Here is a 27,679-nt window from a genome sequence, read left to right as displayed (position 1 = left end):
CCATTTTCAACACTGCTGAACATTCATGGCTGCGAGTGAAGTCAAAGGGGACCACTGGTGCTCATCATCTCTTCCAATCAGACAGAAATGAGGGGCCAGACTTTTGAAAGAGCTTAGGGTCCGATTTTCCCAGAGTTCAACACCCATAACTGGTGCTAGATTTTTCAAAAGAACTCAGCTCCCAGGTAGCCCCCAAAATAGGCTGGCATGTCAGAAGTGCTCTGCACTCAGTAGGTCCTGGGTGTTGACTTCCTTTGAAAATCTGGGCCGAGTTGTAGGGCCTTGAACTTCCTAGATACGTGGTGTTTATTTAACGATAACTCGGACAATTTGGGGATCTTTAATATTCCTTACTAGATTCGGATGACAACAGCAAAATGTGACATGGACTAATACCATTTGGGGATCACAGAGAAATGTCTTCTCAAGATTTTTTTTTTTCCCCCCCATTCACAGTAGAAGTGAGCAAAAATCCCACAGCTGGAATTTGGGTCTCCCATTCACATGCACAACAGCAGGTCCAATTCTTATTAAATTCCCTGGTCTATTGGCAGCTTGGTCTAGCTGCTTAATTGCTTTGGACATGCCCGAGAACTGGGGCGGGCTGTTCAACTGGCAATCAGGGTTGTGCGACAAAGAAGTTTGCTAGGATGTTTAAATTAGTCACACGTCCCCGGGGTAGGATGCTGTGCTGCAGTGCCCATTGAGACATACGCATGCTCTCTCACAAGCGTGAGTTAACCAGCTGCAAGGCTGCTCTATGCGTAAGTTTTACTGGTATAACTATGTTGGTTAGAGGTGTGGCGTCGTTATCCTGATAAAAGCCAGCATGTGTAGATGCAGTTATGCCAGTATAAATATGTTGGATACCAGCATGACTTCTTTTGGTTCCAAACCAGTAGAAACACCAATACAACTGTATCCACGCTGCTGCTTGAACTATAAAGTGGCAAAACCTTTCTAGTTTAGGCAATTGCTAAGAAGAAGGATCCCACTAGTTTAGGTGACAGCAATGCAAGCAGAGTCGGAATGAGCTCTACCCTGACACCTAGTAATAAGCTGAGGGGAAAAGATTTCAGGAACAGACCGTATTTGCATAAACACACCTACTCACATGAATGCTCCTCTGAACTCTGGGTCTTCGCTGACCAAGGATAGCAACTGTGAGTGGGCGGTTAAAGGAACGTTTGTTTGTCGGACTTTCATGCTGCAAGGTGAGAAACTGAGGCAAAGGATACTGCCCAACGTACTCTGGGGTGGGTATTTGCTTGTGGTCATATGCTTGCCAATCGTGGGTGTGGTGTTTTCACAAATAAATGCTGGGTTCTTTTTCCGTTGTTATTAAAAGTTTTCTTTGCTATATACAGACTCTGAGCTTGTGAGAGGGCAAGAAGGATGAATTCAAACTGGAACAGGTACAGAGAAGGGCTACGAGGATGATCCGAGGAATGGAAAACCTGACTTATGAAAGGAGACTCAAGGAGCTTGGCTTGTTTAGCCTAACCAAAAGAAGGTTGAGGGGAGATCTGATTGCTCTCTATAAATATATCAGAGGGATAAATACCGGAGAGGGAGAGGAATTATTTAAACTCAGTACCAGTGTGGACACAAGAACAAATGGCTATAAACTGGTCATCGGGAAGTTTAGACTTGAAATTAGACAAAGGTTTCTAACCATCAGAGGAGTGAAGTTTTGGAATAGCCTTCCAAGGGAAGCAGTGGGGGAAAAAGACCTATCTGGCTTTAAGATTAAATTTGATAAGTTTATGGAGGAGATGGTATGATGGGATAACATGATTCTGGCAATTAATTGATCTTTAAATATTCTTGGTAAATAGGCCCAATGGCCTGTGATGGGATGTTAGATGTGGTGGGATCTGAGTTACTACAGAGAATTCTTTCCTGAGTATCTGGCTGGTGAATCTTGCCCATATGCTCAGGGTTTAGCTGATCGCCATATTTGGGGTCAGGAAGGAATTTTCATCCAGGGCAGATTGGCAGAGGCCCTGGAGGTTTTTCGCCTTTCTCTGTAGCTTGGAGCATGGGTCACTTGCTGGAGGATTCTCTGCTCCTTGAAGTCTTCAGTCTTTAAACCATGATTTGAAGACTTCAATAGCTCAGAGATAGGTGAGATTTAGGTTTATCGCAGGAGTGGGTGGGTGAGATTCTGTGGCCTGCATTGTGCAGGAGATCAGACTAGATGATCATAATGGTCCCTTCTGACCTTAATATCTATGAATCTATGAAAAAGTATTGCCTCTTAGAGATGCCCAGGGTGGTGTTTAATTTTCCTAGATTACTGGGTGGAGGGCTTGAGTCAGTTCTGTTTTGTATTGTTAAGAGGAACCCCTAAATATTGAACCCAACCCTTGTTGCAGCCAACTCCACCTGGCAGAAGGGTTACACCAGCATCAGGAGTCGCTAGCTCAGTTCTTTATTTGCATTGAAAGGTTCTAAAGCATCCAGGATTTGGGGCTGAAGGACAGTAGAAATGGACATTTCTAGACACAGACTGAAGTTGTGAGACCAGTAAAGGGACTAAGGAAACACGAATTTAGGAGCTCGGGAAGTACTGCATCCTGTTTTTGGCTTCAGGGAATCAAGATCGGATTCTTTTCCTGAGCCAGAGAGAATGGAATTCTTGAGATCAGACTGTATATTTATCAACCAGAGGAGTTTATTGGACTATTATGCGACATGATGTATTCTACACTCACTGAAGTTCAAGCTTAAAGTTCTGGATTCGTAGTTTGTTAATTAAAAACACATTTGCAAAGGATATATGTGTGCTGCCGGGAGTGTGGAACCCTGGTGGTATGGGGCCCCTGGTGAGGCCCTTACATGCTAATTGCACTTCCACCTCTTTCCACTGTGGAATAGCAGAGCTAATTTTGATACCATGAGGAGTCTAGTTACAGGCAGCTGAATTCACTTTGGGCCAATGGTGCACTAGCACTGAGGTTCCCCTACTACGGGCTGAAATCACAAAAGAGCTAAATTTACTAAGAGCTGAAATCACTGAGTGTTGTGTTAAGTAGTGGGGGAGCCTGAAGATATATTGGGGAGCAGTTTGTGGGACAGCTGGCAGAGCAGAGCAGCTCATGGGACAGCTGGCAGAGCAGAGCGGCTGGTGGAGCGGAGCAGTTTGAATTCGGGGGAGGGATAGCTCAGTGGTTTGAGCATTGGCCTGCTAAACCCAGGGCTGTGAGTTCAATCCTTGAGAGGGCCATTTAAGGATCTGGGGCAAAAATTGCGGGATTGGCCCTGCTTTGAGCAGGGGGTTGGACTAGATGACCTCCTGAGGTCCCTTCCAACCCTGATATTCTATGACATTCTATATTCTATTCTAAACCAGCAGAAATAGGTCACTGCACCATTTTCCAGAAAATGTCTTAAGTATTTAATTGCCCATAGACAGCCTATTTTTGAAACATAGAAGCCATACATTAGATTAATGTCCAAACTGAGTAGCCAGTTTTCTCTAGTGCTTGTATCTATGTGATTTAAAAGAAAGAAGAGCTGAATAAGTTAATTCAGCTTTCTGGCAAATAGGGAGGAAATTCTGGTCACTGTGGGAAAAGTGGCTTACCATCCCATTGGGTGCGGGCACATGTTGCAAAAGCAAGCTGTCTGTTGTTGTTTATTCTTTGTCTTACCATAGCATGTAGGGATCAGGACCCCATTGTGCGAGGCACTGTCCAAACGTTAGAAAAAAGAGTCTCTGCCCTGAAGAACTCACACTGCAAGTGCGAGCAAAAGGCAAGAGACAACAAGTGAATACAACAGACAGACAGGAGGAGCATCAGAAAACAATAACACAGTATGAATTAGCATGAGCCATGGTCATAGACCACCAGCTGCCTAATCAGTGTGCATGCTTATCCTAACTTAAACACAACTCCATCATTCATTCCACTTGTGCCAAAAGCAGGAATCATATAGCTGGAGAGGCCCATCCTTCGGTACAAGGAGCAACATGTATGCTGACCACGTCTCCGTTAGCCATCCTCTTTGGCTCCTCTCATTGAAGGCCGGTGACATGTTTTCCCTGTGACTTTTTTGAACTGCTTTTTTCCAGCGAAGCCTGAAGGGGCAGAGTTTTAGGGGGTGGTTTTGGAACATGCCTACTTGCAGGCCTAGTCAGAATTTGGCCCCACATTTAATGTCCTCAGCTACAAAAGCAACATTTTGAATGCAGCACTTAGCTTAGGGTGGTGACGGGACAGGCCACAGAAAACGGAGCTTTCCCTGGAAATTTGTAGCATCTTTCCTGTTTCTTCTACGCTAGAAAAACCCCATACCTTCCCTGCTTCATTTCCATCCTAAACCAGGAAGTTCAGATGCAGTGAAAAAAAACAGGACACAAAATTTGGGCTCACCTTGACTTGATTCTATTTCATCACAATCATACTAATCAGCATTTACGTGTTCAATGTGCTAAGCAAGCTATTTAGTCATTGCAGATGGAGAAGCTCAGGTTCAGAGAGGTAATGAGCCAAATTCTTCCATCTGCGAAATTCACTTTGCAAAGCCCTTGTGGCTCAAAGAGGACTTAGGTTGGCCAGAAATGTCTAGCCGATAATTCCCCCGTGCACGGAAGCCTGCAACTGGCAGAGATCACTCTTGTATTAGCCAATACCTTCTCTTTCCACTCTCATTCAGCATAAGGGCATGCTGGTGGTAGGACTCTCCACTGGGTGAAGAATCCAGCCCAACTGGGTTTGCCCAAAGCCATGCCCTGGGTAAATGCCCAAAGTGGGTTTGAAACTCAGAAGTTCCTGACTGCCAGTGTCACTCTTTTTTTTCAAAAGACCATGCTTCCTTTTGCTTTTATCAAGACCTGCTTTGCCCATCCTGCTGCTAACTATTTTTATTAGTGTTACCAACATTGGCCAACCAGAGAAAGAACAGCAAAAACATTGTAAGTGAGGTACGAGAATAGAACAGAGAAAGTGCTTAAAATACATTGGCGTGTAGCAGATCAGAGCAGAAATAGATGGTAAATATCTTATCTATAGTTCTTCCCCACCCAAAATCAATCTTGAGAATCTTACTTTTTTCCCCCCCAAAATGAAGATCCTCTTTCACATCCAAACCACTCGGGAGTAATTTAATCTCCTGTTCAACTCCTGCCCAATCATTTTATCTTTCATTTCCTTCCATTGTATTCCATCTGGCACGTGGCCCATCTGTTATAAGTCCCAGATATCATAAAGTAATTTCGGAGATTTATGGAACGGGAAAATAAGAATCAGGTGGGTTGAAGCAAAAGTTGCTTATGGTGCGTGGACGTCTCGGGGGAATTGCACAGAGCCTGCAACAGCACAGAAGTGTCTCCGTGGAACAAAGCCAGAGAGATAAGGCAAAGAAACCCTAGTTTTCTGTAATAACTGTATTTGTGCCAAGTCACAGGTACTTACTCCTATTTAGGTTTCAGAGTAGCAGACGTGTCAGTCTGTATTCGCAAAAAGAACAGGAGTACTTGTGGCACCTTAGAGACTAACACATTTATTTGAGCATAAGCTTTCGTGAGCTACATCCGATGCATCCGATGAAGTGAGTTGTAGCTCACGAAAGCTTATGCTCAGATAAATTTGTTAGTCTCTAAGGTGCCACAAGTGCTCCTTTTCTTTTTACTCCTATTTAGGGGAATGGTGCTCTGCAGACTCAAAGGGACGAATTCAGCTAGATGACTAGTTCTCATAGGAGTTGGGCACCTTTGAAAATCTTCCTGTAATTGCAGTGCTGATAAAACTGACCAAAAAGTAACTTCAATGTGGTAAAAATTAAAGTTTTTAAACACTTGTTAGTTTTTGCCTTATGTTTGCACTTTCCATGACAACAAAAGCAGGATCTCGTTAGCAGAAAGTCTCTCTTTCAAATTCTCTGCTAGTCTCTAATAGCTGAACTGGAATGGGTATGTTTGTAGTAAGCTTGTTGTAAGTTGCCACATCTCTCAAAAGAGAGCCTGCTTCTGTTCTTGCCTAGTGTAAAAAGCCTGCATAAAATTGTTTCTGGAGCCCATGGGCATGAGGCAATCGGCAAAATCTCACTGAAAAATTGCAAAATAGGTCAGAACTTCATGAAATGAAAGCAAGTGTTGTGAAATTTTGCAATCGTGGGGGAATAATTGCTAAATTTTTCACTGCTACAAATTGTTGTGAATATTGATTAGTATTTAAAGTAGATGTGGATCTAGGCAGCCATATAAAGTGTTGTCTCAAAACGTCAATCATTATATTACCTAGTCCAATGACAAAACAACCCTTCCCTCCCACTGACCCGGGACTTTGGATTCCCCAGTTGACCTTAGGAAGCCAAAATAATGATCTCCTTCCCACCCCTTTAAATACTTTTTGTCCTGCATCCAGATGTGCAAGAGGGATGAAATAAAAAACATGCACATTCCATACTCCACATTACTAATTGACATAATATAGGGACAGGCAGTAAACCAGCCAATGACATTGCCAAAATATACATAGAGGAATGGTAGGAAGCCTCCCAGAATAGCCAAAATACAGATCAAGCACATAGGAAATCAGCTTTGAGCATTAAATCCTAGTGTGACATTGAGATGAAAAAGCTCCAACCATTGTCGGAGTATACGAAGGAGGACCAAGCAGATTAGTATACATACAGGAGCACATAACAAATATCCAGGTGCCTGGCATTGCCCCGAGCACGCACAGACACATGTGATAGCTCAGCCAAGATATATGCAGGAGCAGGTAGAAAACGAGTCCCTGCCTTGGCAAATAGTCCTTTGTGCTAGTTTGCTTCTGGTTCAATGCAGAAACGTGCAGGAAATGAGGCGCAACATTGCCAAAAGACCTCCTAATTGTAATCAACAGGAAGCCTCCAAAGGCTTGGAGCTGGTTCGGGAGAAGGATCCAGTGGTTCACCTGTTTCCTCGAGCTCGCTCGGCCTGCAGAGGTCCCCAGCGTCATCACAAGAATCATTCACCTTCTTCCAAAAAAGTGCCAGGGCAATGATAGGGTCTGGTTTACCATGTGCTCTAGTTTGCTGTGAGCTCTCCCCAGCCCTTGCCTAAAGAATGCCTTTCATCACTACTACCTCATGTTGCCTTCTGGCTGGAGGCCCAGGGATTCCTTACCCCCCCACTCCAACATCGTCAGCCATTGCAGTTTGGACATATGCAAGAGCGGCCCTGAAGGGTGTGCTTCAAAGGAACATGCAAGGAACATGGATAATTATGGAATTACCAATTCACTGGGGAAGTTCCTTCTCAATCCCCACCAGTGAGTGGCTGTCTTATACCCTGTAACACAAGTGTTTATACCTTCCCCCTTTTTTTTGTTAATCCTATTTAATGTGACAGTGGATGTTAGCTACAAGGCCCTGTTCCAGCAATGCAATTAGGCATGTGCATAGTCCCAATGACTTTAGAATCCCAGTAAGAGCTTGGAATCAATATTTGTGGCAATAATTTAACACACAAAACAAAAAATCCCCCCACTGCATTAAAAGTTCCATTCTATTGTACTTCAGCCTAGACACTAAAATATTTACACAGCTAAAATCATGAGGAAAATAAGTTTTAGGTTTCTCATGGATGAATTGTCAGTAGTTGTAGAAGAGTTTACTTTTTAATCATTGTTGAAGCCTCTTCTAACATCCTTCCTAAGGCGTACAGATTTCCCTTGTAATACATTGCAATCAGTTGCACAACAATAGCCATTGCTGTTGTACCCTGTTAATGGACATGGACACATGTATTTCCAGTGAATCCTGAGGAGACATTTGGCTGTTCTTAGTCCACGTTCTTGAGGGCAAAATCACATTTCACATCCTAAAACTCCCAGTGACTTCAACAGCAGTCTTGGGTGAGCGAGAGATGCAAGACTTGCCCCTTAAGTGTTAGGTTTCCAAAATGTTAGTTTTAAGGATTGTTATACAGCCTGTAACTGTTTGAATTTTAATGAATAGCTGTGATGATAACCAGATTCTCATGTTTTATAGAAAACCGACACTTCATAAATACTAAAAAGTGCTATTTTCTACATCTGTGCTGGTTTCCTACAACTCTGGAAATGAAATTATTGGCCAACGTCTTATAACTACCTATTGAATTACTATCACTAGCCTGTTCATTGTATGTCCAAAATATATAAATAACAAAGAGGAATTCCATATGCTCAGGAAAATTGGAAAACCCAACAAAAATATTACTCAAATCTGGCATAGTGTTTCTTAAAGAGCAGTCAAAGAAAAAGTGTTTTTTCTCTCCCGCACTAGTATTATTGCAATAGTAAAATAAAAAGTTTGCTGTCATCAGCTTTTTATCAGCTATTTGATATCCCAGAGCACTGTCCGCCAGAAGTGCTGGCTTTCTAGTGTGCTCATAGGCATCCATGAGATAGTAGCTACATGGGCTTATTGCTAATTATTTCCATAGCACCATATGCATAACATTTTGCAGTAGAAAATGGACACCATCCCTGCTTCTAGGCACTTAGTCTAATACTCATAACCTCAGAGTTCTATGACACTGCACTGCAATCATCTATGTTCTGTGAGAATGGGGATAACCATGAGGTTACCTTAACTTCAGTCTCTCCGCTCATAAAAGGATAAGGCAGGAGCGGGAAGCTAGACAACTGCACCTGGAATTTATAAATCTAGAAATATCTGTTGTCATTCCCATGTGTGGGTTTGCAGAGACTCAGAGGATGTAATGAGATACAGGGTACATCTGGGTACTGGTCCTTTCTAGGAGAACTTCTAGAGAATTTCTTATTAGCCAGATCTGAATGAAAGAGTAGTTGTCCTGCTCTCAGAGAGCGATTGCAACACGTAATGCACGCTTTTCTATCTCTTAGGTTTGATGGAGATGTTTTGGACCAAATCTGGCTCATGAGCACTGGTGTGAATTTGGAGTAATTTTCTTTACGCCAGTGGGCTTACATCAAATTTACAGCCGTGTAATTAACAGCTATATCCGGTGGCCCTTAACTGAGTAGAACTGTTCAAGCTACTTGAGAATGAGGCCCTGACAGCAGTGCAGACCCAGCACAGTCCTGTTCTCCGCTTCAGTTCAAAACAAGGGAATTCTGGGAGGAGTAGTTCCCACGGCTGATGGGAGTGTTAGGCCTCACAGCAAAGAATGCTGGGAAGGAGTGCCGGAGGATATAAAACAGCCCTTCCCCCACAAAGAAGGAAGGCTCAAGTCTTCTCTCCTGAGGGAGACATTAAGAAACGGGCAGTAGCTTTGGTCTGGGAAGGTCTTGGAGAAGGTTTTGAAGAAACCAATGAAAGGGGCTATGAAGAGGCCTAGAGAGGCAACTAGATGTCTGGGTAAATGACACCAAGGGTGTGTGTGTGTGTATATGGGAGGGGGGATGATGGTTTGGTGAGACAGCTCAGACCTGGGAGAGGAATTCATGGCCCATAACAGAGCAAAGGAAGAAGCCTTAAGGGGAGAGAAGTGGGGAGAGTTGGTGGTTGGCCCCGACACCTGTTTCTTTGTCTAGGGCACTGAGCCCCTAGCAAAGGGGGTAAGGAGAGAGCACACTGATCTCCAGCTATTCTCTGCTGTGGAAGAGCCCTGACGCTCCTTTAACTTGTGTCAGGAGCGGGGCAGGCCCAGGACTAGGCTCAGAATAGTGGTGGCACCAAGGTAGCTTAGAGCCACCTTTCTCTCCCTCTGGTGCCGCCCCGATGTCAGCTCACAGTGGTGTGCTGCTAGAATGAAGAACCCAGCCCCATGTATCTCTAGACTGTCAAAGAGTTAAACCCCCGCACCCGCAACCTCAGCAGCTGATATTTAGCATAGTGAATGAATGTTCCCACGGGCACCGGAGTGAGCGCCTGATTTCTCTAGTTCAGAACAAACACAGTGATGCAGTCCATGCTATTTTTAAGAGCAATGCTCTGCACCCAGTGTACTCATCCGTGTGTGTATAATTGCTGTGTGCATCATTTGAAGCTCTTATAAACAAGACCTTCGCTGAGGAGTCATACATTAGGCAGCGTCCTTGAGCAGTGACTAAGTCGTAAATGTTCACTGAGGTCCAAGTAGGGGCCGAATGTGCAGGGAAAACAAATTGTGTCAAGGAAGAATTACGGGACTTGGACGGCGGTCCGCATTAGTCTTGCCAGAGATGCAAAAGGAGGAGGAGGCACAAGGGAATATAACTGCTGGAACATATCCGAAGGGCTGTGCCAATCAAAACCTGAGCAGATCCCTGAGAAACTCCAGCTGATGGTAATGTATTTCTTCTGTTAATTGCGTCTGAGTAAGGAAACTAGAGGAACCTCTTCTGCAAACGTCAGGAGGGTGCCGTACAATGCAGAGAGGCGCTTGTTAAGCCTCTGTTTGCTGGTGGCACAAGGATCATTCAAATTGACAAGGAGGAAATGCAAAGAGCATCCGCTCTTCCTCTGCACCTGCAGGGTCGCTGCTTTTAATTTGTGAATTCGCATGATGGAAGGCCTGAGAATCTCGTTAGAGCTGCAGAGGGAGCCTCTTGTTTTTAAAGGGCGTTCTAACATGAATTGCCCAGGCTTTTAAAGGCTACTATCTTTCTCAGCATTAGAAGCAATTCAAAAGCTGAGTCCAGGGGTGCTGGAACAATTTGTATAGTGGGGGTTCTGGGAGCCATTGAACCAAACTGTAAATCCTGTATATGATGGAAACCGCTTCAAGCCAGGGGGTGAGGCAGCACCCCTACTTCCAGCACCCCTAGTTCAAGCACCCATGCCTGATCCTCCAGAGAGCAGTATATGAGCCTGATCTATGGCATTATGGGTAAAGGAGGGCTGGGGACTGGGGGTGAAGAGGGCTTGTATTTACTTGCATTCTTATGTATTATTTAAAAACAAAAATGCAAATAAAGCATCAAAGACTTGTCCAGTTGGTGTGAGGGCTCGAGTGATAGCCACAGCAGTAAGTTCTGTGGATACCATCGCTAAAAACACCTGTCAAAAACTTAACAGTTGTAGTTCTCCAAATCCGGCTATATCGTCGTCATTTCTGAGCCATCGGTTCAGACCTGCTCTGTTGCTAAGTTCAGGGCAGCAGGAATATGGGAAGGGGGCAGAGAAAGCTGGCTTTAAGTCCCCTTTGTGCTCCCAGGATTCCGAGTCTCTCCAGTGCAAGTTATAGCAACCTCAAGACCGCTCTTGGTTATGTCCTACTCAATATTGACCCTTATAGGTCGTTAGAAGCAGAGATAAGCTGGGGCACAGTGGAGAATCTGCCCCTCAACTCTAATCAAACCCTGACATAATTGCCAGGCTGGGTTTCTCTGTCCCAGTGCTATCATTATGCAGCCCCCTTCCTCATTTCAACTTGCAGAAGAGTGAGGGTCTAGTGCAAATATAAAACAGCTCTGCATGTTATAAAATTCACTTTCTCTGAGCAGAGACTGAGCTGCGTTGATGAGATGAAGTTCAGGCACTTCCGAACACTCGGGGACTTGCAGAGAAATGTTTGCAGGGAGAACCTGAAACTCCGGTGCAGGCAAATATAGTCAGGTGTCAGGGAGGTTTCCTTCTGTATCCTCTTACTGTTATCATAATTGTTTATGTTTAGCAACACCTATAGCCCCACTTGAGATGGGGCCCCATCCTGCTAGGGGCTCTACAGACACATGAAAGAAAGCCCCTGCCCTGAAACACCTACAACCTAAAGAGGCAAGACAGACAGAGAGCAGGAGGGGATACCGAGCAGAAAGAGGGGAAGTGGGTTGCCAAGGTCACACAGCAGTTCCGTGGCTGAGCTGGGAATAGAAGCCAGGTTTTGTGACTCCCAGGTCGGTGCTCTATTTGCTGGAGACCACTGCCTCCCTCAACTCAGTCCATATTCTCCAGAACTGATGAACCTCTTCGACAAAATTTTGTTCCCTCTGTCTCACAGGCCTGGTGGCAGTGGAGCCGTTCCCCGTGTTGCTTCAGCCAGCAGGTTCTGGAGTCCATTGAAGGCTGGATTCACTCCCGACTGCTTCCACCATTACTTTCTCCTCTCACAGGTTCAGCAATAGGAGAGCAGCTACAGCCACTCAGGAGAGCCCAGCAGCGCTTCAACTCGCCTAGACCCCAAAGCCTTGGAGGACAAGAATCATCTTTCTCGGAGCAGAGTCCCACGACTCTCTCCCACTAGATCAGGGACTGAATCTGCAATTCACTGTGATTATCTTACCAGGTCCGTGTTTAGTTCCACGCCCGCAGAGCTCCTCTCTTTCGGGGGCAATGACAGGGTTAACCAGTGACCAGCCAGCCTTCAGCAAGCAAAGTATTCAATATTCAGAACAAAAGCATTACAGAAAAAACAACAGATCTTAATAGTAACCAGCTTATAAGTAGGTCTTAGCTTACTGAGCAGTCACCCATTTCTCACCCAGAAATCCTGATAGGAACAAAATACTTCAATCTCTTTCCATAGGTTCTGTCCCTCTTTTTCACAGTGTCATGTCACTTCCTGGATTCCCTCCCTCTGTCAGGCTGGTCACTTTATATAGTTTTCAGTTCTCTGTTAGCCTTCATAAACCAGTCTATGCCAGTTCCCCCGGGAGAGAGGTTTCCTCAGACTTGATTACCTGCCTAGAGATTTGCATTAATTGCTGCCCCTTGCTTCAGTGATTTTATTCCTTCAGGAAACCCTTCTAGTTCCCCTAGGGAACTGGAATAGAATCCCCAGATCATAGCATTTAAAGGTTGATAACATAGTCTCTGAATATCCCTTGTGCCCATAAAATCTGTCTCAGACTCTGAGACATAAGTGGGGTGCCCTCATGGAAGTCAGAGGTGCACTTACCTTGGGATGTGTGACAGGAGCAAACGCTTTTTTATCCATATCTTTCCTGATCCTCTGCCTGGTTATAATCCCAGTAACTGAGTTAATCTGTTTTCTCTTCCCCATGATGCGGTCCAAAACTTCCCATCAGCTGAAACACTGAATTTGACACATTAATCGTTGGTCATTTCACAAATAGCTTTGTTTCTTTGCTGAGAAGGAAAGGGCATTCCCCACTCTAATCTATCCTTCTGGGAAAGCACATGTGCTTAGGAGCAAAGACGTAATCATTTTGATTGTTTAGTACTGTATATTCTGTTGCATTTTAGGCTCCAGCGTAAGCAGCCAACTGATCAGTGCCAGCTGGCGTAATCGAGAGAAATCCACTGGGAAAGTGTCACATTTTGTAGATCTTTTAAAATTCAAAGTGCATTGTGACTTTAAACCAAGTCCCTTTATCACTTTTAAAATTAAGAGTAAAAAGGAGTCAACTGAATGAAAATAAAATATAAAAATCTTCATATCAGGCAAGTTTTGCTCTGATTGGTCGGCTGCTTTTCTGCTGAGTACGGGATTGGGCTGCTTTAATGTTTCTTAGGTTTCTCATTTACATCTGCATGAGGTATTATGTGCCTGGGAAGTAATCATCTCAATATTGTTCTGTGTTCCTCCCCAAGTGGCCATTGCATCCACCTGTTGTCTCTTGTCACATGCTTCGACTGCAGGCTCTTTGGGGTAGGGAGAATCTATTTGTTATTTCATGTACAGAGCTTAGTACTCTGGGGCCGTGATCTCTGAATGAGCCTTTGAGGTACTATCATAGTACAAATAATGAAAAGCAGAATATGCAGCTGATCGCCAAAGTAGCATCATCCAGCATGTCTTAAATAATGCACTGAGGAAACACTGAATATACGTACAGACTAAGGCGGGGGGTGGGGAGAGGGGAAGAGAACTATGGGAGCTGTACTAAAAGGCCATTTAGATATGAGAGAGATTTATTAGCTCATCTAATCCACCATGCCAGTGCAGGATTGGTCTCTACGGTACATTCCCCAGTGCTTTTGCCATCATCTAGTGCATCAGTAGGGTGAGTACTTCATGGTTGTAATTCCCATGAACAGTGTGGTCGTACTGGAATTACACAGAGCCGTAAGGGACCTGGCCCTTGGTTCATCTTTTTCTCAGGATTCAGCAATGCTGTTCCCCTTTGGCAGCACGGCTTACGATGCTTGCTTGGTTCATGCGTTTGTTGAACTCTCATGTTTTGACATACCCTGTTCCGACTCCATCAAAGCTGGCAAATCACGTTGGAAAGAATCCATGACTTGGCATTAAGCAGTATGTAGCATATGGCAGAGTCACAGTTTTCCTTTGTTTCAGAGCGGTAGCTATGTTAGTTTGTATCTGCAAAAAAAATGAGGAGTCCTTGTGGCACCATAGAGATTAACACATTTATTTGGGTATAAGCTTTCGTGGGCTACAGCCCACTTCATCAGATGCATGCCGTGGAAAATACAGTAGGAAGATATATATATACACAGAGAACATGAGACAATGAGTGTTGCCATACCAACTGTAATGAGATCAATTAATGAAGGTGGGCTATTATCAGCAGGAGAAAAAAAATCTTTTGTAGTGATAATCGGGATGGCCTATTTCAAACAGTTGAGAAGAAAGTGTGAGTAACGGTAGGTGGAAAAATTAGCATGGGGGAAATAGTTTTTACTCTGTGTAATGACCCATCCACTCCCAGTCTTTATTCAAGACTAATTTAATGGTGTCCAGTTTGCAAATTAATTCCAGTTCTGCAGTTTCTCGTTGGAGTCTGTTTTTGAAGTTTTTTGTTGGAGAATTGCGACTTTTAGGTCTGAAATTGAGTGACCAGGGAGGTTGAAGTGTTCTCCGACTAGTTTTTGAATGTTATAATTCTTGATGTCTGATTTGTGTCCATGTATTCTTTTGCACAGAGATTGTCCAGTTTGGCCACTGTACATGACAGAGGGGCATTGCTGGCACATGATGGCATATATCACATTGGTAGATGTGCAGGTGAACAAGCCTCTTATAGTGTGGCTGATGTGATTAGGTTGTATGATGGTGTTCCTTGAATAGACTTGTGGACAGAGTTTGCAATGGGCTTTGTTGCAAGGATAGGTTCCTGGGTTATTGTTTTTATTGGGTGGTGTGTGGTTGCTGGTGACTGGCCTGTCTCCCAAGATTTGTGAGAGTGAGGGATCATCCTTCAGGATAGGTTGTAGATACTTGATGATGCTCTGGAGAGGTTTAAGTTGGGGGCTGAAGGTGATGGATAGTGGCGTTCTGTTACTTTCTTTGTTGGGCCTGTCCTGGAGTAGGTGACTTCTGGGAACTCTTCTGGCTCTGTCAATCTGTTTCTTCCCTTCAGCAGGTGCGTGTTGTAGTTTTAAGAACGCTTGATAGAGATCTTGTAGGTGTTTGTCTCTGTCTGAGGGATTGGAGCAAATGCGGTTGTATTGTAGAGCTTGGCTGTAGACAATGGTTCGTGTGGTGTGGTCTGGATGAAAGCCAGAGGCTCGCAGGTAAGCATAGCGGTCAGTAGGTTTCTGGTATAGGGTGGTGTTTATGTGACCATCGCTTATTAGCACTGTAGTGTCCAGGAAGTGGATCTCTTACGTGGACTGGTCCAGGCTGAGGTTGATGGTGGGATGGAAATTGTTGAAATCATGGTGGAATTCCTCAAGGGCTTCTTTTCCGTGGGTCCAGATGATGAAGATGTCATCAATGTAGCATAAGTAGAGTAGGGGCATTAGGGGACGAGAGCTGAGGAAGCGTTGTTCTAAGTTAGCCATAAAAATGTTGGCATACAGTGGGGCCATGCGGGTACCCATAGCAGTGCCGCTGACTTGAAGGTATACATTGTCCCCAGATGTGAAATAGTTATGGGTGAGGACAAAGTCACAAAGTTCAGCCACCAGGTTTGCCATGACATTATTGGGGATTCTGTTCTTGACGGCTCATAGTCCATTTTTGTGTGCAATTTTGGTGTAGAGGGCTTCTACATCCATAGTGGCCAGGATGGTGTTTTCAGGAAGATCACCGATGGATTGTAGTTTCCTCAGGAAGTCAGTGGTGTCTCAAAGATAGCTGGGAGTGCTGGTAGCGAAGGCCTGAGGAGAGAGTCTACATAGCCAAACAATCCTGCTGTCAGGGTGCCAATGCCTGAGATGATGGGGTGTCCAGGATTTCCAGGTTTATGGATCTTGGGTAGCAGATACAATACCCTTGGTCGTGGTTCTAGGGGTGTGTCAGTGCAGATTTGTTCTTGTGCTGTTTCAGGGAATTTCTTGAGCAAATGCTGTAGTTTCTTTTGGTAACCCTCAGTGAGATCAGAGGTTAATGGCCTGTGGTATGTGGTGTTAGAGAGCTGCCTAGCAGTCTCTCCTTCATGTTCTGACCTGTTCATGATGACAACAGCATCTCCTTTGTCAGCCTTTTTGATTATGATGTCAGAGTTGTTCCTGAGGCTGTAGATGGCGTTGCGTTTTACACGGCTGAGGTTATGAGGGAAGTGACTCAAACTGTGGGAGAAAATGCCACATTTAACTGAAAAAGTGATAAGCCCTTAAAAAGCTCACATTATAAAACTAACAAATGAATGAAGATGAGTGGACTTAAGTAAAACAACACAAGAAAGTCCAAGGGGAACAGAATAGAGAAATAAAGGAAGAAGCCCATATTCTTCTCTGATTTATACCCATGCAACCCTGTCAACATCTTTTGACGTTAATGGGGCTGTAGCTGAAAGTCAGGGTTGTAACTGTAACTGTTGGCCTAGAAACTTAAAGATCAAAAGCATAGACAGAGACCAAAACTAACATTGAAAAGAAGGCAATGAAGAAAAGAAGAAAATAGAAAATGGTCAATCAGTTGCAAACAGGAGGGAGAAATCAAAGCATAAAGGAAAAGGGGAAAAGAAAATGATAAAGAACTTGATCAAAGAAAGAGCAATGAAAATAAAAAACACAGAATAGCAAGCAAAGGGACCTCACAGAAGGGCAACACAAAACTGTCAAAGAAGAAAGAAAAGAAAGATGCAGAGATGAGAAAGGGTAAGCCAAAGGAGAGGGAAGGAAGGATGCCCTCAACAAAGGAAGGAAAGCTCTGAAACCTGAGGGTTCTGCAGGAGCAGAAGAAAAGTTGAAAGTTTCCTGCCTTTGTTCCCTCTACATCTCCGATTCCGTTGTTGCCCGGACTATGCTGAGCTGCTCTGCATAGGTGAGTGATAGCAATAGGGAGTAGTAGAGAAATTCACTGAAAGGTAGCCCAGCCAATATATAGCAGCCCGAAAGGCTTCAGAGATCGGGATTTGCGTAGCTAGTGGGAAATGTTTTACTGACAGAGCTTTTCAGTGGCAAATGCCATTTGTGTCAAAAATGAAACATTTTGATGAAGTTTGATTTAGGAAAAAAATGAAAAAAGAGGTTTCAATAATTCCAAATGTCCCATTTCAATATTTTTGGAATGGAATGTTTCATGCTTTGAAGCAATTTTTCAAAAGGCAATTAATTGCATTTTTATATGAACAAATACAAACAGGTCAAAACTGGAACAATATGGTTGATTTAATCAAAATAAAATATCTTGATTGACGCCCAAATTATTTTTTTTTCAGAATTCCATTTCTTGAGAAATTTCAAAATGTGTTTTGTTGTGTTTTGGAACGGAATTTCCTGGCAAACGGAAAATCTGTTTCCTGCCCGGCTCTTGATTTGAGACAGTTTTACTGAACCTTGGCTACTGCTGGGTCATGGCAAGGACATAATAAGGAGGATCCGGAACTCCTCCAATTACATTGGCCTTCAACCAACAAAGCTCCATCAACTTCAATGCAGTTACTCTGTGCCAGTATACGAGGGAGGGAGGATCAGACCCAGGAATTAGCCCCAGTACAGGGGAAGGAGCACACACAGAGAGAGAGGGATAGCATGAAATGGAGGAGGAGGAGTGAAAGAAAGAGACAAAATTGAACAAGTAGACGGGAAGGAGGCCCAGTATAATGCAAATGAAGTTTCTTGCCAGGATCTGCACCATGGTTTTCATTCATCTACAACACTCTCCCTTCCTTTGCCTTCTCCACAGTAGGAAATTACATTGTGTTAACCAGTAGGATGTTAAACCCTGTATGCCCTTGTCTACACTATGGATATGTCTACACAGTAAAAACAAACAAAAAGCCATGGCAGTGTTCCTCAGAGCCTGGGTCAACCTGACCCAAACACCTGGGTCCAGCCTGAGCCCAAACATCTACACCGCTATTTTTAGCCCCACAGCGTAAGCACCGTGAGCCTGAGTCGGTTGACCCAGGCTTGGAGACTTACTGCTGCAGCCTTTTCTTTGCTTGGAAGAGACGCCCTGAGTGACAAGTCACATTTTAGCATCGCGTCTGTCAACACGACTCCATAAGGTTGTGTTTTAGCATGTCCCAAATTCCACAGTGTAGATAAGGCCCCAGTGTGCTTGTTCATCCTTTTCCATTTAGCTCCATGAGATGAAAATGATGAAAGGATAGTTCCCGTTCTGCTGTGGAATGGTGACTGTAGATGTATAATGGTGGGAACCATAGTAATTCTGTAATAATGTTGTTACTGTCCTCAAGTGATAGGGGAAGGGTTTTTTTCTGATTACAAACCTCAATGAAACATTGACACATACCAGCCTGAATCATTCACCGGTTGTCAAATTAGTGATGGATGTTAGGTTTCATACAGCTAATCCTTATGCTCTCTGTCATTTGCACATGTGCATCCCCTGCCCCCAAATATTGAGTTTAACAAACGTTTTTTTGGCGGTTTGGCCATTGCTTCTAAAAGGAAATTTTATAAATACAAACACAGCTGTGAATTTTTAACCCAATGGAAAGCTATGCATGCAAACTGTAAAGATTTGTGTTTTCACCGCGTCTGGGATTATTACTGAAATAACATTTTAAATATAAGGAGTAGCCAGGAACTCGCATGCAAAACCTGTGCCAAGTGGAATCTCAAAAGTGACAAGTTCTGTTCAAAATCTAGAAAGCACAGTTTTTCAATTGGTGCTAAATTTGGCAAAAAAACAAACAAAACCCAATTCCCCCCTGCTTAGCTGAAATACCCTTCAGTAGATGTGTCTTACAGGCCACTAGAAAGTGTGCAGTTATTTTGTCCCAAGTAAAAATGTCAACATTGCAAACTTTATTCGATCCTAAATATTGACAGACTAGAGCTGTTATGGTCGAAGGTTTGACGATAACATTTTACATCACTAAGTTTTACTCTCCTTTCTTTCATACCTTAAACTAGGCTACTGTTCCTAGTCCTTTGGTAGGAATCTGTACTTGATGGATATCATATCCTGAGTAGTTCCCAACCTGGATCTCCACATAAAACAATCCTAGTGGCAAACATAACTTGCACATATATCCTACATGCTATTAAAGGAACCATCTATCCCACTGGGAAATCTCTGAGTAGTTTCAGAGATGTTACTTTGTGCTCTGTAGATGCAAAATGTGAGCTTCACTAATTTTGTGCTCCCTAGAATAATAGGCAAAAGTATTTCTGCAGACCCTGCAATGAAAGAACAGCGCTGCCTGAATGTTCCTGATTCAGCTGAAATGGATCTTGCAGCGAGAGCATCAAAGCCAGGCCTGTTTTATCAGTTTACATATTTTTAAAGTGACAGTTTATTTCTTGCATAATCCCCCTTCAGGCACATTGGTAACTGAGCAGAACCATTCCCAGAGGCATCTGCTTTCTGGCCTGTGAATGTGATTCCTTGCATCCATTTTTAGAACCTGCTTCCAAGAGCCCTTCGTGTACTGAACCCTAGCTGAAGTTGGTGGAAGTTATACAACGAGGAAGGCTTGCAAGGACAGGGGCCACAATGATGGCTTCATTAAAACAAAGTCCTGAGGACCTGCTATATAGCCCAGATCAAAATGTTTGAGTCCTGTGTCATTCTGGAATTCATAAAAGCTAAATGCCTAGCCCCTAAACATTTCAGTTCATAATGCATCACACCATTTCTCCATTCTGCCCCCCCCCCCCCCCGGGCCACTGATGTGTCCTTCTCTCTCTCCTAGACATCAGGAGTCTTCTGTGCCAAGTCCCAAGTTACTGGGGAGCCTCTTGACTCAAGGCACTGAGACATAACAGTGAGGTACGTAAACAAACAGCATTGTTGATTATAGCCAGGCTTGAAATTCACTCCAGTGCAAAACCAAAGGCTCTGTGACCACTTAAAGCCTATCTGTGATCTATGCTAAGGCTGGAATAAAGTGTTTTAAGACATGCCATTTGTCTCTTTATAGAGGGGGTGAAATCCTGGCCCTACTTCAGTAGGGCTAGGATTCAACCAGTGGGGTATTTCATCCCATGGAAGTATTCACACAGCACTAGTAGGTCTCAGGAACCATTCTTAGCTGCATTGGAAAGTGCATTGGTGGGGAGAGTATCTCTTCTTTGGTTGTTATGAAGTCTTAGCTGGGAATCCAGAGGGGATACTGCATTATACGTTGTCATATCACGCTGGCTCCCAAGAAAACAGGGTTAGTATGCTGAGAAATGGCATGACGACTATGCTTGTGTCTGTGGTGAATGTTTGGAAATGGGGTCAGGAAATGTTATTTTACAGATGGGGCTGTCAGGGGTATAAAGCCTATGTTTGGACGTGATTTAGTGATGTAACATCTGAGGACACTCTAAAGGCCCTTTCGGTTGCCAGGAGCCACCCTGGAATATTCATTCAAATTTCAGCAGTTGGGTGAGGACTGTCGCGAAGGACAGGTGAGGCTGGCTGGTGGAGGGGGTGGGGGGCTGTTGGGGGACCTGGCAGAAGGCAGTGGAGAGGACTCTAAATGAGTTCATTCCTTTTAAGTATTCACGTAAGAGTTCATTAACCAAATCAGGAGAGAAGCTGTGGGGAGTGGGCTTTCCTGCAGTGGCCTTTGAAGAGCACTGATATTTCTCATTGCTCCTGGGGCAGAGCCCTTGGAATAAGGGAGCAGAGCAAAGGGTGAAAGGAGGTAACATTTCCAAGTGCAAAGCTTGGTGGTGGCAGCAGTTATCTGAGCCCAGGGCATAGGAAACCCAAGGTCATGACAGTGCCCATAACTATAAAGAAATACTGGGCCTGATTCTCTGCTCCATCATTCCAGTTTAAGCATAAAACTGGAAAATAATAGAAATTGTAGAAATGTACAACTGGAAGGGACCTTGATAGGTTGTCTGGTTGAGTCCCCTGCACTGGGACAGGACTATGTATTACATAAAGTACTCAATGCTTTTTTTTGCCTCTATCTTTACAGACAAGGTCAGCTCCCAGACTGCTGCACTGGGCAGCACAGCATGGGGAGGAGGGAGCAGCCCTCAGTGGTGAAAGAACAGGTTAAGGACTATTTAGAAAAGCTGGACATGCACAAGTCCATGGGTCCGAATCTAATGCATCCAAGGGTGCTGAGGGAGTTGGTGGATGTGATTGAAGAGCCGTTGGTCACTATTTTTGAAAACTCATGGCGATGGGGGGAGGTCTGGACAATTGGAAAAAGGCAAATATAGTGCCCATCTTTTAAAAAGGGAAGAAGGAGAATCTGGGAAACTACAGACTGGTCAGCCTCACCTCAGTCCCTGGAAAAATCATGCAGCAGGTCTTTAAAGAATCCATTTTGAAACACTTGGAGGAGAGGAAGGTGATCAGGAACAATCAACATGGATTCACCAAGGGCAAGTTATGCCTGACCAACCTGATAGTCTTCTATGATGAGATAACTGGTTCTGTGAATATGGGGAAAGCGGTGGATGTGATACACCTTGACTTTAGCAAAGCTTTTGACACGGTCTCCCACAGTATTCTTGCCAGCAAGTTAAAGAAGTATGGGCTGGATGAATGGACTATAAGGTGGATAGAAAGCTGGCTAGATGGTCAGGCTCAATGAGTAGTGATCAACGGCTTGATGTCTAGTTGGCAGCCGGTATCAAGCGGAGTGCCACAAAGGTTGGTTCTGGGGCCAGTTTTGTTCAACATCTTCATTAATGATCTGGATGATGGGATGGATTGCACCCTCAGCAAGTTTGTGGATGACACTAAGCTGGGGAGAGAGGTAGATATGCTGGAGGGTAGGGATAGGGTCCAGAGTGACCTAGACAAATTGGAGGATTGGGCCAAAAGAAATCTGACGAGGTTCAACAAGGACAAGTGCAGAGTCCTGCACTTGGGAAGGAAGAATCCCATGCACAGGTATAGGCTGGGGACCGACTGGCTAAGCAGAAGTTCTGCAGAAAAGGACCTGGGGATTACAGTGGATGAGAAGCTGGATACGAGTCAACAGTGTGCCCTTGTTGCCAAGAAGGCTAATGGCATATTGGGCTGCATTAGTAAGATCATTGCCAGCAGATGGAGGGAAGTGATTAGTCCCCTCTATTTGGCACTGGCGAGGTCAGATCTGGAGTATTGCATCCAGTTTTGGGCCCCCCACAACAGAAAGGATGTGGACAAATTGGAGAGTCCAGCAGAGGGCAATGAAAATGGTTAGGGGGCTGGGGCACGTGACTTCCAAGAAGAGGTTGAGGGAACTGGGCTTATTTAGTCTGCAGAAGAGAAGAGTGAGGGGGGATTTGATAGCAGCCTTCAGCTACCTAAAGGGGGGTCCAAAGAGGATGGAGCTAGGCTGTTCTCAGTCGTGGCAGATGACAGAACAAGGAGCAATGGTCTCAAGTTGCAGTGCAGGAGGTCTAGGTTGGATATTAGGAAACACTATTTCACTAGGAGGGTGGTGAAGCACTGGAATGGGTTACCTAGGGAGGTGGTGGAATCTCCATCCTTAGAGGTTTTTAAGACCCGACTTGACAATGCCCTGGCTGGGATGATTTAGTTGGGGTTGGTCCTGCTTTGAGCAGGGGGTTAGATTAGATGACCTCCTGAGGTCTTTTCCAACCCTAATTTTCTGATTTAATGATGGAGATTCCACAACCTCCCTAGGTAATTTTTTTCCAGTGCTTAACTATCTTACAGTTTGGATGCTTTTCCTAATGGCTAAGCTAAATGTCCTTTGTTACAATTTAAGCCCATTACTACTTGTCCTGTCCTCAGTAGTTAAGGAGGACAATTTATCACCCTCCTCCTTGTAACAACGTTTACATTCTTGAAGACTGTTATCGTGTCCCCTCTCAGTTTTCTCTTCTCCAGACTAAACAAACGCATTTTTTTTCAATCTTTCCTTTTTGGTCATGTTTTCCAGACCTTTAATCATTTTTGTTGCTCTCCTCTGGACTTTCTCCAATTTGTCCACATTCTTCTCAAAGTGTGGTGCCTAGAACTGGACACAATACTCTAGTTGAGGCCTTATCCATGCTGAGTAGAGCAGAAGAATTACTACTCATGTCTTGCTTACTGCACTCCTGCTAATACATCCCAGAATGATGTGCACTTTTTTTGGAACAGTATTACATTGTTGACTCATTACTTCGTTTGAGGTCCACTATGACCCTCAGATCCTTTTCTGCAGTACTCCTTCACAGGCAGTTATTTCCCATTTTGTATTTATGCAATTGATTGTTCCTTTCTAAGTGTAGTACTTTGCATTTGTTGCTATAGAATTTCATTCTGTATATTTCAGACGATTTCTCCTGTTTGCCAAGATCATTTTGAATTCTAATCCTGTTTCCCAAAGTGTTTGCAACCCCTCTCAGCTTGGTATTATCCACAGACATTATAAGTGTACTCTTTATGCTCTTTATCTAAATCATTGATGAAGATATTGAACAGAATTGAACTAGGACAGATCCCGGCAGGACCTCACTTCATATGGCCTTCCAGCTTGATTGTGAACCGTTGATAACTACCCTCTGATTACGCTTTTCCAACCAGTTCTGCATCCACCTTATAGCAGGCTATATTTCTCTAGGTTTTTTTTATGAGAGGGTCACGTGAGACAGTATCAAAAGCCTTCCTAAAGTTTATATCTATCACATCTACAGCTTCCCCCCTTTCCTTAAGGCTTGTTACCCTGTCAAAGAAGGCTGTTTGGTTGGTTTAACATGATTTGGTCTTGACAAATCCATGTTGATTGTTACGTACCTTATTTTCTTCTAGATGCTTCCAAATTGATTGTTTGATTATTTGTTCCATTATCTTGGTACTGAAGTTAAGCTGACTTGCCTATAATTCCCTGAGTTGTCCTTATTCACCTTCTTATAAATAGCTACTATATTTGCCCTTTTCCAGTCCTCTGAAATCTCTCCCATCCTCCTTGAGTTCTCAAGGATAACAGCAAATGTCTCAGTTCCTTAAGTATTCTAGGATGTATTTCATCAGGCCCTGCTGACTTGTCTAAATATTTCTTAACTTGTTCTTTTCCTATATTAGTGCCAGATCCTACCCATTTATACTGATGATCACTTTATTAGTTGTCCAATCACTGCTAACTTTTTTGGTGAAAACTAAAACAAAACAGGCAATAACACTTTGGCCATTGCTATATTTTCTGTTATCTTTCCCTTTACATTGAGTAATGGGCCTACCCTGTCCTTGATCTTCCTCTTGCTTTTCAGGTTTTTGTAAAATATTTACTTGTTACCTTTTATGTCTCTAGCTAATTTAATTTTGTTTTTTTGTCTTGACCTTTCTACTTTTGTCCCTACATACTTGTGTTTTTTCTATTCAAACTTTGTAACTTGACTCTTTGTATGACTCTCTTTTTTGAGTTTCAGGATGTTAAAGATCTCCTGGTTAAGCCAGGGTGGTCTCTTACCATACTTCCTATCTTTCCTATGCATTGGTGTAGTTTGCTTTTGTGCCTGTAACAATGTCTCTTTAAAAAAACTGCCAACTTTCTTGAACTCTTTCTTCCCTTAGACTTGCTTCCCATGGGATCTTACCTACCAGTTCTCTGAGTTTGCTAAAGTCTGCCTTCTTGAAGTCCATTGTCTTTATTCTGCTGTTTTCCCTCCTACGTTTCCTTAGAATCATGAACTCTTATCTTTTCATCAGCTCTTTCACTCGAGCAGTCTTCCACCATCAAACTCTCAACCAGTTCCTCCCTGTTTCTCAGAATCAAATCTAGACTAGCCATTCCTCTAGTCACTTTCTCCATCTATGTAATCAAAAGTTGTCTCCAGTGCATTTCAAGAACTTGTTGGATAATCTGTGCCCTGCTGTGTTATTTCCCTGAGAGATGTCTCAATAGTTGAATTCCTACCTCATCACCAAGTGCTGTGTTTTGGATGATTTTGCTAGTTGTTTAAAAAAAGCCTCATTCACCTCTTCTTCTCGTTAGGTGGTAGACTTCTACCATGCCATCACCCTTGGTTTTTTTTTTCTTCTTTTTTTTAACCCTTGTACTTATTCCCCTTATTGTTGGCAAGGCATCCAGCAAGTCAGGTGGGATTTCATATACCCTCATTGTGGAGGACCTGGTAGATTTATTTTCCCTAGCCTTACTGTTAGGGTCAGGTTCTATTTTGGGTCCAACAGCCTTGATTGTTCTTCCTTGAAGAAGAATGGAAACACTACCTACTGCACTGCTAACGTTTTTGTTGTTCTTATGCAGTAAACATTACTGGATTGAATTATTTTCGTTTTGCTAACTAAGTACAATATGTGGCAGCACAATTAAGAGAAATATGAACAACTAATGAAGCATTTATTTTTCAGGGCACTTTGTTCCTAAACACAGGAAGTTGTAAAATCGCTGAGAACAAATTTTATTAGTTCATAGGCAATACCAGAAATGGCTGTCTTCTGTTGAGTCAGGATCTTAATGAAAAAGGGCTGAGGGATTAAGTAGAACAGTAAACTGTCAATTAAATTATGGTGACTGTTATTGGGCTTTGATGTTAGATAACTTCTCTCTATTGTGTCATTCACAGGGGATACTTTGCTTCTCAACTGAGCTGTGCACACATTTTTTTTAATTAACATCTTTTCCCCGCAGTCATCACTTTGTTATTGTTCTCACTGATCAAATGGTAAAGGTTATTTTCTTAAGATTATGCTATATTTGACATTTTTGCTGTACTGTTGATGTTAATTAAACTGCAACTGCTGAAAATCCCTTTTCATTTTTCTACGTGTTTCCAACGTGTACTGTAAATTACATGATCTACTTTCTTTTTGAATTGCAATACAGTATTTATTTGCCCACTCGAGAAAATGTCCCAGGACATTCCTTATTCCAGGAAACAATGAATTTTTTAGGATTTAATTTAAACCAAACCAGGCTCCAAGAGAGTGAATATATTTGTATTTATATTTCAACAACATCTTATTATAGTAAATGCACAAATAAAGAGAAAAATAACGGGCAATATTTATTTTCCTAAAGGGCTTCTTATTTTCCATATTTACGACATTTGTCAAAATAATTGAGGAGTGAGTTTTGGCATTTTAACATAATTTATATTTTATGCCTGCTGTTCCCCAAGATTATTGGAACATCAGATGTTTCACTCATGACTTCAAAGAATAATGTTCAGACTACATCTGGTGATGATAATGCAAACAATACAATATCATACAACAAACTAGAACATGAACAACTCGCAACTGGGACACATTGACCCAAAGTTGGTTAGATTTTGTAATAATTTTTTGTCTTGGAGAGGTTTTTCAGAAATGGCCCCTGCTGTAAACCTTTTCATTAGTTCATTCTCCAAGCCACTGCTTGGTTCCTCTACTGAGACTTCTAATAAAAGTGCTGATTAGAGTGGCTGAGAGGGTAAAAAAATGCGCCCATATCTTGGAAAGGTGGATGCATAAGGCAGGGGACCACTTGCAAGGTCTTGTGTCCTGCCATTGCCATTGTATTGGATAAGTGGTTATAGGGCAAGAAGAAATATTATGTGAGGCATGAACCCGAATCAAGATGTATAGTCTAAATTTCATTGGTTTGGCCTATAACTATATCTTGGATCATACTAATAAATGCAAGCTTTGTGGTCATTCAAGTTCCCAGCGTTCATGATTTGATGAAGTCTGATGCTCCTGGCTGCATGACACTGCAGGATGAATTTTGGCACAGTTAGTGCTGGCTGGGAATTTTGTTGAAGCATGAATCAAAGGGGTAATGTGATTGTGCTGTTGACTAGCTGGCTGTGGGCCCATCCAGATGAGACCCATGTGATGCTGCTTGGAGGAAGTGACAAGAAGATATAGTGAGGAAAATGTCTGCCCCTCTGATAAAGCATCTGTCCCCACATATTGTTTGAGTTCGCAATCCAGGGATCCAGTTAAATTCTCAGCTGCTACTATACCAATAGGTAACAACAAATGACCAGAACAGCTTTTCTTCGTTGATCTGTGGCCAAGAGGTTGTAATTTCCTTTGGGGACATGCAGACCTGGCTACCGCAACCCATGCCTTTGTCATCTTGAGATTAGTTCACTGACTTGCACTCTATATGTGGCTACTCCTTAAATCTATCCAGAAAGTGAAGCTGGTGCAGAATTCGATAGCTGGCTTGTTAAGCAATATCTCTTGCCAGGAGCATATTTCACCATTACTCTCTGATCTGTGTGGGCTGTCTATTGTTTTCTGGGTAGAATTCAAGGTGCTGGTTTTGCTTTGTAAAAAGCCCTACATGGCCTCGAACCTACTGGCCTCAGAGACCACTTCTTTTCCCTGCCTATACGGACACAATAGCAGTGAGGTGGAAGATATCGTCATCCTAGTGCCGTCTGTAATAGTGAGGTTTGAAATGAGACTGAAGTTTACTCATTCCACGTATGCCACGGTACAGCTGACAGAGGTTAAAAAAAGTATGCTCACGATCAGCCTCCTCTGGATATGAGCTAGCGGCTGAAAGGTAAAATGCTATGTGTCCTGTTCCCAATCCCCGCAAGCCAGCTCCCCCCTTCCAGCTTTCTGTCTTCTGTATCGTTATGTGCAATAAGTGCCATTCTCCTCCAA

General features: G+C 43.3%; 2 long non-coding RNA genes across 2 annotated transcripts in view; one reads left to right on the top strand and one right to left on the bottom strand.

The window, feature by feature from the left end:
- The window catches only part of LOC140914060 (uncharacterized), a 31,971-nt gene extending 19,526 nt beyond the window's left edge, over positions 1–12,445 (bottom strand). The window contains exon 1 of the long non-coding RNA XR_012159753.1: positions 12,362–12,445. This is a non-coding gene — a long non-coding RNA (uncharacterized LOC140914060). The remainder of the gene's footprint in view (positions 1–12,361) is intronic.
- On the top strand, positions 9,980–22,789 carry LOC140914059 (uncharacterized). Its single transcript, XR_012159752.2, has 3 exons — positions 9,980–12,166; positions 19,860–20,562; positions 21,084–22,789. It is a non-coding gene; the product is annotated as an uncharacterized LOC140914059 (long non-coding RNA).
- The last annotated feature ends 4,890 nt before the right edge of the window (positions 22,790–27,679 follow it).

The sequence above is a fragment of the Lepidochelys kempii genome, chromosome 7, assembly GCF_965140285.1.
Source record: "Lepidochelys kempii isolate rLepKem1 chromosome 7, rLepKem1.hap1, whole genome shotgun sequence".
Taxonomy (NCBI): Eukaryota; Metazoa; Chordata; order Testudines; family Cheloniidae; genus Lepidochelys; species Lepidochelys kempii.
Note: the sequence above shows the minus strand (reverse complement) of the source record. Positions and strands in the feature narration are given on the sequence as shown.